The following is a 13344-nucleotide window of genomic DNA, read 5'->3' as shown; positions in this document are numbered from 1 at the left end:
GCTTTAATGAGTAAAACAATGACATTATTTAGGTCCCCGATCCATTTGCCAGTCACAGTAAAGTTCATCTCTTAAATAAACAGTGAGGCAAGCTGGCTTTAATTTGTACTCACATACCAACAATCGATTTTCCCCATAAACTCGGTCTCTTTTTGCTCTGCCTTGTGACTACACAGTCGGATCCAATTTAACCCTGCTGCAGAGAGCTGCCTTCCTTCTACATTTCTAAAACTGCCCAAGAATTAGCACAACTGAGAATAAAAGATGTGAAGATCAACTAATGAGGTGGAATGACTGGGCAATAAACTGTTTTACAAGAAAGCACAGCACTTGTTTCATTCTGACATCTTCATTCTGCTCCAATGAATCTTAATCTGTAAGGAGGAACTGTTTTTAAAGACAAAGAAGATGATTAAGATGATAATAATAATAATAATTATTATTATTATTATTTAAAAACCTGAGAACAAGCTACTGGATCTTCTTTTCCCATCTTTTCTACCCTACTTCCCCCAAACAAGGGAAAAAAATCTATCCATAATTAAAAACTGAATATGAACCTAAATAAAACCAAAACCCTTTAAACATCAGCACACTGATAGTTTTTGTGTTATTAGCAATGAATAATATCACATCCAAGGTCTCATGTGTTAAAGACAGAAGCATACTGCTCTGGGACAGGCTGCCATTGCTCCCAATGCTGAACTACAAATGTTATTAAAAATCCAAACAAGGCTATTTTTACTTTCTGATTTAAGAAGTGACATTCTATTAAGATGTTTCTTACAGTTCAGTCCAGACGAAATGTAACTCACAATCTCATATTAGATGATCTGTTATTTATGTTCCAATTTACACATCTTATGAAGCATTTTAAAAATTATGTATGTCTCGCAAAACACAATTTTGCATAATATACACAATATTTTAAATTATTTTAAATACAAATTAAAAATTAAACAGACTTACTACAGGAAGTCAAACACCCACTTCGGCCAGTATCTCTTCTTTAACTTGACAAAAGTAGCTATCTAATGAACAATGTATGAATGAAGCAGACACAGAGGTATTCTCCCAGTCCCAACAGCCTACAGCTCCGGGACCTCCTCATGATCCCAGTACTGAGATTCACCAACACATCTTTCAGATGAACACTAATGCAGAATAATGCTGCAAATTTGTGGAAGGCTTCATTGGCATGTTATGGCAAAAAGTACCTGTGATTTTAGGGATCTCAGCTCTATCTGCTAAATACAACAGTGTCCTTAATTTTTCTATGTCTTTTTCCAAGCTTGAAAAAGATTTTATCAACTCCTTTTGAACCCAGCCCCAATTGAAAACCATACAAACATGTAAATATTTCTGTAATAAATTTGCACATTTAAGCTATTCATGAGAACTTGGGATTTTCACAACAAATGTGAAATATTCATATACATCTAGAGGTGACAGATCTATAAACAAATAACCAGAAAAATACTCTTGACTGTCTTCCTTTTTGAAAATCTGACTTTAGGAATATTGTGCCTCTGGTAAAATGGTGTTCTTTTCATGGGAGTACAATCACTTGGCATTGTGCCTAAGAACATACCCCAAGAATGGAGTTATTTTGAGGACAAGCCCATCACTCACACATTCTCCAAATGTTCAGTCTTTGGATTTCTATGAATTTCCTTCAAGCCAGGAGGAGAGAATTGCTGTGTTACTACAGAACAATTCTTATATTTTAGAGATGAAGTACCAATGACTTATGTTACAGCTGCTGCTGCTGTGCTGTCTTCCACTTTATTGGAGCTGAATAATTAAACACCCTGTAGTCCCTGTGACAGTCCTGGACTCAGCATGGCTGTTAATCAATATCACATAAAAGGGAATTAGGCTTCGGCAACTGTTGCACAAGGCAGGATGGATAAGACAAGATGGAGAGAGATCTTCTCTTTCACACAGAGGACTAATTTTCTGCATTTTTCAAGTCTTGAGAATAGACAATACATACACAGATATGGGGAATCCAAATTAATCTCAGAGATTTGTTACACCATAATGGCAATCAAAAGTCACTTCCATTCTTTCCTAAATCTATTCTTTACATTTTTTTGGGATTGAAAAAAAACCCCTCGGCACCAGCATATTTAAAGTACTCAGTTTATAGGAAGAATTTAACTGCATGGAACTAGTTCTGAGAATTCTACCATATGATTGCAGACAGAAAAAACAACAGGTATTTAATAAACACTATCTCAATTCTGCTCCGTGCAAAATATTTAGGAACACTTGTGTTTCCAACAGTTTGAGGAATAATTTTTCTAGAATCTCTAAAAACTGTCCACAAGTTATGTATTTTTTCATTATGCTCTTGCTCTCTAATGAACCAATAGGTTATTAAGATCAACCTTAGGCTGAGAAAAACCAACAGAAGATTCACATGAAGAGGTGCAGATTTCCCCCATGCTGCCCTGCTTGGCATTCACCTCTTCCCAGAGAAAAGGTGACACAGTTCCCAAGTCTCTTCAACAACTCTTCCTTTCTGATGAAAGTGAAATATGCCATATTGAATTTAGAAATACCTCAAGCTTCCTACTATGCCAGGAAATGAACGCAAAAGTCAAATAGGTAAATTTCAGGTGGTTATATAAATTAATTAATAGTGAAGATGACACCGTCTACGTCATTGACGTAGAGGAGGAAGACTTCATGTACTCTTTACACTCCTCTGCTACGGGTGGCCTCTGATTTTTTTGTTTAAAAACCTAGTGTGTTTATACAACACACTAATTCAACTTTAACCCATGCACATTGTAAAAAACTCTGAGTAAAGAGGAATAGTCAGCTATTCAAATAGAAAAAGCTTACAAAGTAACTGATTACTCTTGATACTGTATTTCCTGAAATGTTTCACTGAAATTCAATTTTGCAAAAAGCAAGAACAGTGTTTTCCCTCCAATCCTATTAGTAACATGAAAAGAACAGGCATGTTTTAGATCTAATTTATTACTTATTCAATTTGTTTTCTATCTCACCAAGATTTGGTTCAAGCTTCAGAAAGTGTGCTTCAGTTAGTACCTCCCTCAAAACGATCCAGAAAACATATTCCACACATGAATCACGGAAAGAACAGCAAAACAGCTTCCAACCAACCTGGGCTTTTCCAGCTTCTCCAGCAGCTTCCCTGGGAGCGCCGAGGCCGAGGAGGGCTGGCCAGGCTCTGGCTCGCAGGGGAGCGATGCTGGAGCGGCCGGCCGCGGCTCTGTGCCCGGCCCAATGCCCAGCGCCACCCACCCCTTCCGAAGGGTGCGAACCGGGTCCTGCTCCTCTTATCTGGCCCTCCCAGAGCTCGCCAACATTCAGCCAACACCCGACATGCTTTGTGGATCTTGGCCAAAGTATCCTGGAGCTGTACAGCCATTTACAACACTGATATTTTCATTATTCTTTTCAGCGTTTCTTACTGAAACACTGATTACCCTATAATGAAATACAATCTTTACATCAAGTTAATACTGCAACTTGCTTACCATGAAGCTGTGTCACATACACATCGAAGGAAGAATGTGTGCTAACTTACATTTACTATTTACTATTACATTTACTATTCTTACACGTAATTTAGCTGGAAAATAATGAATGACCCCTTCTTATATACATGGCCGTAGTTTTTTTTTTTTTTTAATGGTAATTTAACTTCAACTAAAATGGGGGAAAAAAAGAGAAAAATCCATGTTATAAACACAATAGGATCTTTTCAAACAGTGTTTTACCAGTTAATAAAGGTTTATGAAAAACATGCATGATCATGTAAACTATTCTACATTTTGAACCAATTCAATACATACAAAAGAAATTATCTATAATTAGAGAAAGTGAGTATTTCTGGTCCCTGTGCCATCCAAGACTTCAAAACCAGCAGATCTCAGCCCTTCCTTCTTGGTTTTCTAATGAAATTACTAACAGAGAGAAAGCAGGGGCTTTCCTGACTAGTAATCTCCCAAGCAGTTTCTCATCTTTTAGCTTTTCGCTAAATTGATAAGCAGAAATAAAGAAAACCTACTGGGAAGGTTACATTTGCCAGATGGGGGTTTTCTACCTTGGTTAGATCTAGGTACACAGTTAAGTCTTCTCACCATTGAGCTGATGACTTTCTCTAAAACTCCAGCAGCAAATACCAAGTACTACTTTCACTAGATCAATGCAAATATAGGTCACAATTTTGCATTTCATGTTCAATTTTCAAAAGAAAATCTGTTTGGTTTCTATCAAACATTCAAATATTTTCTTTTTAAGCTGTTCATATGTTCATGCTGAGTTGTGATTCAGCAGAATCTCCTCCTGATGCAGCTACTGCATGGAGTGGAAGCCCTGTGTCAAGTAGTACTGCTACACTTGCAGAACGTTGATTAAAAAATGTGTCTTAAAAATGTGGTTGTTAAGCACATCTATAAGGAAAGCATGCAGAAAAAAAATCCAAGCAAAAGACTAAAGAGAAAGATACAGAAATAAATGTATAGCTCAGTTCCTGAAATAGTTTGCATTACCAAACTAATCTCTCCCTCTGTAGGGTCACAGCCAAGTGTCTTTCTAGTCATAATTTAAACTGAAGCCAAAACCAAATATGTAACAAAGTAATATTTAAGTTTCACAAGTATACATGTAATTGATTTTCTATGAAGACTTTAAGAGATGTCTAAATCCAAAGTAATTTTTGAAAACTCTGTTTAATAGAAATACCAATGCTTGCTTAAATTTGGATCTCCCCTAAATGCCTTTACTTAATCCTATTTAATCCAAATGATCATAATGTCTAACAATTTAGATGAGTGCACAAAGAGCTTCCCTCAAAACAGACTTCCAGAGAGACTAGTCTGTTAAAGAGAAATCTTCATCACTCTAAACAAGTTCTCCTCTGACCCCTTCCTCTTTTCTGTATTACAGAGGTTCTCTCTGGGATGGAAAAGTGCATGAGATGAGCCTTCTTTAATTAGGGTAGATTGCTAAACCAAAAATCAACAAATACATAACACTAGTGTGACCACTATAGTTGTCTTCGTCTTGGAGGTCTGTTTGTTTGCCTCCATTCCACTAGAACTCAGATGCCTTAATCCCCCATATGCTGCTCACCCTCTCATTTCACTGTATGCCAATTCTTCACACTAAATCTGTACATGTATGGAAGTTTTTTTCTAATTATGTCTCCAACTTACCAGCTGTCAAAATCTACTTGACATTTACAATAGTGTCTGCAGAATAACCTGTCTTTATTCCATTTTTTTCCACTATGTACTGCTCTTGCTCTTAGTTTATAAATACACTTTCTTTGTATACTCATCATATAAAGGTTATCCTTTTTTGTTTACAGTTGTATTATGGCTGAATATGAAATCAGAAATAGAGAAACAGTACATTTTTTATTATGAGGATGAATTGCATAATACGTACTGAACATTTTCATTTTGATAGGCAGAAGATGTCTTCTTGCCTCACTGTTCAGGCATTCAATCACCACTTTGGACTTTAGGAAAAAAAGTTAAATTAAGTTTCTGGTGAAGATCTGCTATATACCTCTGCTATAAAGTAAAAGCTGTATCAAGAAACCAACAGCCAGCTTAAACCCAAAAGTTTTCATGTTTTGCATTTAGGCTTGGATGATAGCTTTGCTCTTTTCCTTTATTGCAGCTCTCAACAATGAACAGTCTCAAGAAATGAAAATCGCTTCTTAATCTGAAAATCATATGGAAAAAATCAACTGCCCTTAAAAAAGGTTATAAATGTCTGGACAAACTTTTCCCAGATTTTCCTTCTTCAGTTACTTAATGAACATATGGTTATTTATAATGTGAGTTACACTTGCAGTATTTCAAAAATTAGTTATACACATGCCTGGAGCTACTTAGCTCCTCCCTTCTGACCTCACTCAATACCCTTTGAGCATTGTTTGCTTTGGCACATCTTTAACAGTGAATCCATGTTCTTATTTGTGTGTCTTCTCTCTGCTTTAAAAATTTTAGTTTTCTTCTCTTAGCAAATACCTTATAGCAATTTTTTTTAATTTCAGAAAGGCAACAACATCAGATATCAATTATGACAAATAAAAACCTTGGCCAGAAGGCATAGGTGATTAAAAATACATATAAAATGAATGCAAGCTCAGCTACATTTTAAACTAAGTATTTGATGGACAGTATGGAGTAATTATTTAGGTTAGTGAAATGTAGCAGAAGATAATAATTGGGTTGATGTCTTTTTGACAGGTACAATAATTGGGTTGATACTTTTTGGCAGATACAAATTATGTCTTTTTGACAGGGTCCAAAGCCAGCTCCTCTGCACCTCAGGAGACAGGCGCACCTGGGGCATGATACACCTGATGGGTGAGACTTCCCCAAGAGGAGAGAGGCCATGTGCTGGAAGCACCTAAACCTGCATCAGGGATGGCTCCAAAGCAGACAGACACCTCTGTTACCTGACATCTATGTAACATCTATGTAATATTTAGGTGAGATGATCCCACCCAAAAGAACACATGCTCTAGACTAGAAATACATGCTTCTACCTTCTTCTCTCATGCATGTATGCGTGTGTGTTTTGCTGGGGTTTTTTTCAAAGAAAAGGAGTTAGGCAGCATGGCCCCAAAAATCCAAATTCATCTTCCACATTTACACAGTTTATTTATCTATGGGGTTTAATCTAACTTTTCATATAAATACACTGATTTGTTCAAAATTTCTTCCTGTTCAATAGATTTAATTACATCCAGTGTATCACTTAACAAATGGCAAAATGACAGGTTTTTCCTATACAATCCACAGAAACTGCAGATGTAAAATGTCTATCAGAGGACAGAAGGGTTTTTCACTCAACACCTAGCACATCCTCAAGTACTCCAGTATACTGTTTTTTCTACTTGTGAATTCAATTCTTCAGTAAAGAAACCAAAAGAAACCACTGACTGAAATATGAACGGTGCATATAACCATAGCTTCAACTGAAAAAGAAGCTGCTTATTTTTACACTTCTTACCATATATGGAATTACTTTTTGTTTTGGATGTTTCTATTCACTGTTAATTGCATTTTACACATCATTGGGGGAATCCATGGAGCTCTGTCCTTGACTCTCTTAGTCTCCATGCAAAAGGGAATCTCATTCAAAACTATTTTGATTATTACTTATGAAAAGATACTCTGTGTTCCAGAGTTGCTTCTTCTATACTGAAGACCAGAATCCTTATCCATTTCTAATGTGATTATTCTCCCAAATTATTCTGAACACTCTTTCTCCCTTTGCTCTGCAGGCCCTCTTGCTACACTGCTTCTATTCTTAAGTACTGCCAACCTCACAGTCATCTTATTTTTCACACTGACTTTCAACCATTGATAACATTACCTTAACCTATAAATTTGGAAAATCTCTAAATTTATGTAAGCAACATTATTTTTCTATAGAATCACAGAATAGCTTGGATTGAAGGGGACCTTTAAGATCACCTTGTTCCAAACTCCCTGCCATGGACAGGGACACTTCCACCTAGACCAGGTTGCTCAAGGTCTTATCCAATCTGGCCTTCCACACTTTCAGGCATGGGGCATCCACAGCTTCTCTGGACAACCTGCTCCAGTGTCTGGGGTTTTTTTTAAGTCTTTTATAGCCCTTTTCAACCTTCTTTGTCTGACTTCCATGCCAGTGCCCTTGCTTACTACATTTCCAAATGGTAATCTGCACATTTTTTTATGCTTTCTTTTCTATTTGGAAAATATTTCCTATGAACATCCATCAAGCTATTTGACATTCTTCAGAACTTTAGAAAAGATGAATATTTTCCATTAAAAACATTGCTTTGGTAAGAAAACCAAAATATTATATTCTAATGAGAAAAAAATCACTTCTTAAATTCAAACAGAACTTAGAGATGTTTTATTCCTTCAGGCATGCCTTCAAAAATGCATAGGAAGAATGGCTGTAGTTAAGGGACTCCAGTCACTTGTTACTGAATCTGTTCAGCCTACCAGTGTTATTCCAGATTCACATCTTGCAAATTCATTCAGGATTTAAAAGTCCAAACAGACTTACTCTGTTATGTCTAACCAAAGTAATTATGATTTTCCACATAAATTTTTTTGTTACCACACCTGTTTTGATTCCATCTGCATTACAGAGGCAGCCAGGATATGGTTTGGCTCTATACTTGGAGTTTAATTAATGACCTAGTTGGTGTCTGATTCAGAAAACAATTTCATTTACCATTCCATAAGCACTTCTGCATGAATAAAAAAGCAGCAGAAGGAACTCTGAATTAAAATATAAGGGAAGTGGGGACATGAGCCACAGAGTAAGATTTGAACAAATTAACCTTGAGTACAGGCTTTCAGTTTCGTAAAATAAAATTTTCAGCCTTTAACTTTTTGTACTGCATGCTCACCTGAAAACAGCATGATTCCTTGCTTGTTCATGTCCTTACCATGTCTGATTTTACGGTATGTTGTTAAGAAAGCAAAACCTGTAATTATATCAAAGTTTTACATTTTATGGCACCATGAATCTCTTTGAAAACCTGGTCTCTCAAACACCTTCACAACCCCCTGAGCTGTTGAAATCAGATTACACTGTTCTTATTTATTTCACATTCAAACAAACTCACTACCAGCAAGGAAGGAATTCCAAGGTGTGGTTCACAAAAAAAGTTCTTCTGACAGATGTTTTATGTTTTTACATGTTTTCCTAAGAAAAACTACAGTCTTGAAAGCCAGTGCAGGCAGCTACGAGCCTTGGGTGGAATTTCTACAAATCCATGTGTGACTTTTTGAGAAAGCTTTTGATCATGGCCATTGGAAAAGACAATAGACCATCTTTTCATCCTCTACTGTTCCTCAAAATTAAGATCAGCCAACCAATCCTCCTCCAAATAACAAAACAAAAAACCCAAAACAAACAAAAAAAGGACAGGGAACCAGGTCTCTATCAGTTTTATTTAGGTAAGCTTCTGCAATGCTTTTAGTAGGTCACAAGGCAAACATCAAAGCAAGCTTTTAACTATTCTTTCATAAGCTCTTTTGCCTTACTCTCAACTTTACTGCTTATTTAAAAGAAACCAGAGAAAAAGCTAAGAGCAAGATTGGAATGACATCTCAAATGATACACTTAAACATGAAATATCCCCAAAATCACAATGGATCAAGCAGATTTTCCTAAAGAAGTTACTTGGTTTCCTCTTTCCTCACAGGAGTTAGGAGTTTTTCCCCCTCTATATGTCCCCTTCTCCAAATGCTGGCAGAAAGGATTAAACAGTAGAAAGGTGAATTGTTTCTTCTGCTCTTTCCTCATCATACATACTGGTTTTATTTGTAAGGCAAGTGTATGACTCAACTGGTTTTTGTCTTCCTAAAAATACACTGGTCAAGATGGAGAAATAAATCCATTAAGAAGATTGACAATAAATTGAGGAATTAATAAGTGTTTTGGGCATTATTAAATACAAAAGCATAGGACAATATCATCATATTGTCACAACTGCAACCCAGACCCTTGGTTTGCTACAGGTTTTGAGCAGGCTTGTGCATGGGCAGGAAGTGTTGAACTGGAAGGAGATTCTGTCTTACTGGGGGTCAGTTATGGAGATTACACCATGAGAAGAAGTACTGGGACACAGACACACACAGCACACTCCCCCTCCTCCTGGATGCTTGTTCTGGGCTTTAAACACATCACTCAGAACTTACACGCATGAAGACACATTCTGCTATAATTGAAATTAGCCCCTTCTTAATTTAGAGAAGATGATTTCTAACATGTTAGCTTAAACTTTTCTCTTAGAACTAGGCTGTTTCTTATTTTCAGTTAAAACAAATACTTTACTCTGTAACTTTACTTAAAAGAATTTTTCTTTCCTCTCCTAAGAAAATGGGTATCATATTTTCAGTTCATGTATAAGACTTTGTGTAACTGAATTGTAACAGCTTTTAGCACATGAAAATCAAAGCTTTTTATGCACTGCAGTGTATTTCATAGTATGATATATAACAAATATTTACAAAATATAAGAAAAAGTACCAATTTATATCCTAAATGGACAACCAGTGGTTTCTTAATGGTACTAAGAGAAAAGGATAATAAAGCAAAAGTGTATCAAAACCACTGAACAGCAATTACTTTGGCCATATTGAAACAGGGATCATCCAGAGTTGATAAAATTCCCTATTTTCCTGCTCTGTCCCCAGCCCTAGTAAAATCTGCACACACATGTCAGACTTCTTTATTCTGGAAGGATAATAGTAGAAATTAAGTGCTATCTCTTATCTATATGCTCTGAATTCACTAGAAAAAAGCTATCAGGCTCCCTCTGAAAAACTGGGGGGAAAATTCCAGAACCCAACTTCTAAATACAATTTTTCTCAGGTTGAAATGGGGTTGGTACTTTGTCCTGTTAATTCCTCACTAGTCACTAACACTTGCTTCAACTGAGAGATGAGCAACATCTGAAATGGTGTCATTTAATCCTGGTACTAACAAACGACAACAGCACTGGTTAACACCTCACAGCAGTGTGGGGCCATATTGTTTTGTTTATTTTGATAAAGACAAGCACATGCAAGAACTTCCCCAGCCCAGCACCACTTCAAAACAACAACAAAAACAATGACAAAAAAAAAACACAAGAAGAACCAAAGACTATACAAACACTGTAACAAAGTACCAATCAGTCGTACCCTTCAACAAAGGAAAACCTTAATCAAATAATAAATAAGTAACCTAATATCTCCTTCTGCCTTAAATCCTTCCCCATTCCTTGACAACCCCCACTTCCCTTGAAAACCAGATGGCCCCGGCAGTACGCCCTGAAGGTCAACAGATGCACCACGTCTTTGGATGAAGAAAAGGTATATAATGTCTTTAATAATATTTCCAGATGATAAAACTATAAAACACAAGATGAAAAAAAAGCACAAAAAAATCCACAGCATGGAAACAAAGCAAGCACAGTTACTGTGTTAAAATATTCAAGATACCAATGAAAATAAAAGGGAAGTAGCGAACTCTTATTAATGCTATGAATAATAAATAACAAGTGATAAGGAGATTGATATAAAAAAAAAAGTAGTGTAAGAAATTACATAAAGAAAGGATACTAGATAACTCTGGGGACTGGTAATGGATATGGTTGCTTATTTGTCATGGCTGTCAAATGTTATGAATTTCATTATTTCCTTGCTTTTATAAAATGTGCCCCTGTCTTTTGGCTTCACAGGAAACTGTGTCAGTGGGTGAGTCGATGCACATGTTCATAGGTGAATAAACAGGTGAACAATTTAGCCTGGAGTGGGTTGGCTGAGGCCGTGCTCAATTCCAGCGAAGTATGCCTGGAGAGACTCAAATGAATTACATATTAAGCTATTCCAGATTTCCACTGGCAAATGTGAGGTCCAAACCAAGGTCTGTGAGTCTTAAAATGTGAAAACTGATTCTAGTGACATTATTGTGTCTGTTGCTTTCTGTGATCTGCTACTTCCAGATCAAATTTGTCCAATTTAACAGTAAAACAAATTTTTTAACTGCCAACTTTATAGAAAGCCAGGACAATACCTTTCTTCGGAACATCCATGACAATGTATTTAATCCTGCTCCCTATCACAACTGGGAAAACATAAGGGTTTTATCTTTAGTGCATGGGTGTAACTTCTATTATCACTGACAGTAATACGGCTCCCTATGTTGGATCCCAAGACAGAACTGAATTTTAAGGCTTAATAACAGGTTCTCTAACTTACTACCTGTAAAAAGAGAGAGGCATATTTATGTAAATATTCTAAGCTCACAGCACATAAAAAGTAACAGAAATTAACTCAGCACTCTTACCTCAACATGAAATAACTTTTTAACCCCAAGTAATGTGCTCATGTGTTCCTGTGGCAGATAAGGGGCTGATGTTTATTGTATGTCTCAGGCACCGATAGCTGTGGAGCCAGCCAAGGATTGGTGTGATAACAACCAGGGATTTCTGGCAATAACACTGCAAGAAGGAACAGGATGTGGCTGGATAAGGAGGCCATACAGAGGTAGGGCTGCACTTTCCTGGGAGAAACATCCTTCTTCTAACTGGGATGAGGTCGAGAAGAAGGCATGGACAGCAGTGGGGTATCAAGACTGCCAAAGATGCCTGAAGCCCTCTGACACATTTCTAGAAAGGTCTAGTAGAAAAAATTGCACATGATAGCAAATTAGCATAGAAAATGAGAATCTTATCTCCAGAGTGGGGAATCCTATCATTAAAAAGGCACCCAACAAAGCCTAGGGACATATGCAGCCCAGGATCCTGGCCATACCATCAGCTGGATCAATGTTGGAACCAGGACTGGTGATCTCTCTATTCCTTCTTTCTCTCTTCCTCTCTTTAATTAATCTCTGTCACCATCTCTTCCCTTGTGCCCTAACCCTTTATCCACATTCACTGCCACATGTTTATACCTGGAGATAAAGGACTAATGAACACCAATTTCCATGCCAGGTGTGTAAATTACTAATACAACTTTGCCAGCTCTGACAAAGCCTCTGACTTCAGTCATTCCTTTCAACCATTAAGCATCAACTTGGTGCTCCCTTGTTAGGTGTTCCTTCCTGAGGGTAGGACACCACAGTCCTTAGTTTAAAATTCTATGAACTGGGGGAGTTTTTTGGGTCAGTTTTATTTCCTCATGGATTCTGAACTAACAAAAGTACCAACCAACAAAACTTCTCCCAAGCGCATGCATTAATAAAGCACCCTGAGTGGCTACTTTTTAAGAAAAGTGGCTATTTTTACTTAGATTTACACTGCCTTTTGAAATGAAGCTTTTTGAACTTGTAAACAAATAATATCATAAAGCTTAGTCCTACCTGAAAGTACAACCATACAAACCAAAAAGCCTTCAGCTATCTGCTGCTAAACAGCACGAGGCACTGGAGTGTGCCACCAGGGCCAAAAGGTTTTAAGAACCTTTAGGCTTTGAGAGGTATCGGCTGTGCAAAGTAGTTGCCACCAAAGCTTAAAGCCAGACAGCCAGAGTTTTAGTAGGTCTGACCTTCAGACCTGAGGACTGTGTCCATTAGAAAGCTGCTGGCCCAGCAGAGATGCCATGCACACCAGTAGGAAGCATTGCTTCGCCATCACAGACCCACTGTCTTCCCAAACACCACTAGATACAGAAGTAGAAGCAGCCACAGTTTAACAGACATGGCCTTTTGCTGACATTATTTCTGGCCATGATACTTTTGAAGAGGTTTACAAGTCCTGAAGAGTTTTACTTTCCTCTTCCCCCATCTGCAGAAGTCTGAACACACACAATATACTATCGCTTCAAAGCCCAGCTAACAGAGGCC

General features: G+C 37.2%; 1 protein-coding gene across 4 annotated transcripts in view; it reads right to left on the bottom strand.

Moving 5' to 3' along the window:
- Window positions 1-13344, bottom strand: part of TBL1X (transducin beta like 1 X-linked) — a 191233-nt gene that overhangs the window by 104832 nt on the left and 73057 nt on the right. The gene's annotated exons all lie outside the window — the stretch shown is intronic.

The sequence above is a fragment of the Lonchura striata genome, chromosome 2, assembly GCF_046129695.1.
Source record: "Lonchura striata isolate bLonStr1 chromosome 2, bLonStr1.mat, whole genome shotgun sequence".
NCBI classification, from domain to species: domain Eukaryota; kingdom Metazoa; phylum Chordata; class Aves; order Passeriformes; family Estrildidae; genus Lonchura; species Lonchura striata.
The sequence above is the reverse complement of the archived record's forward strand: the minus strand, read 5'-3'. Positions and strand labels throughout refer to the sequence as shown.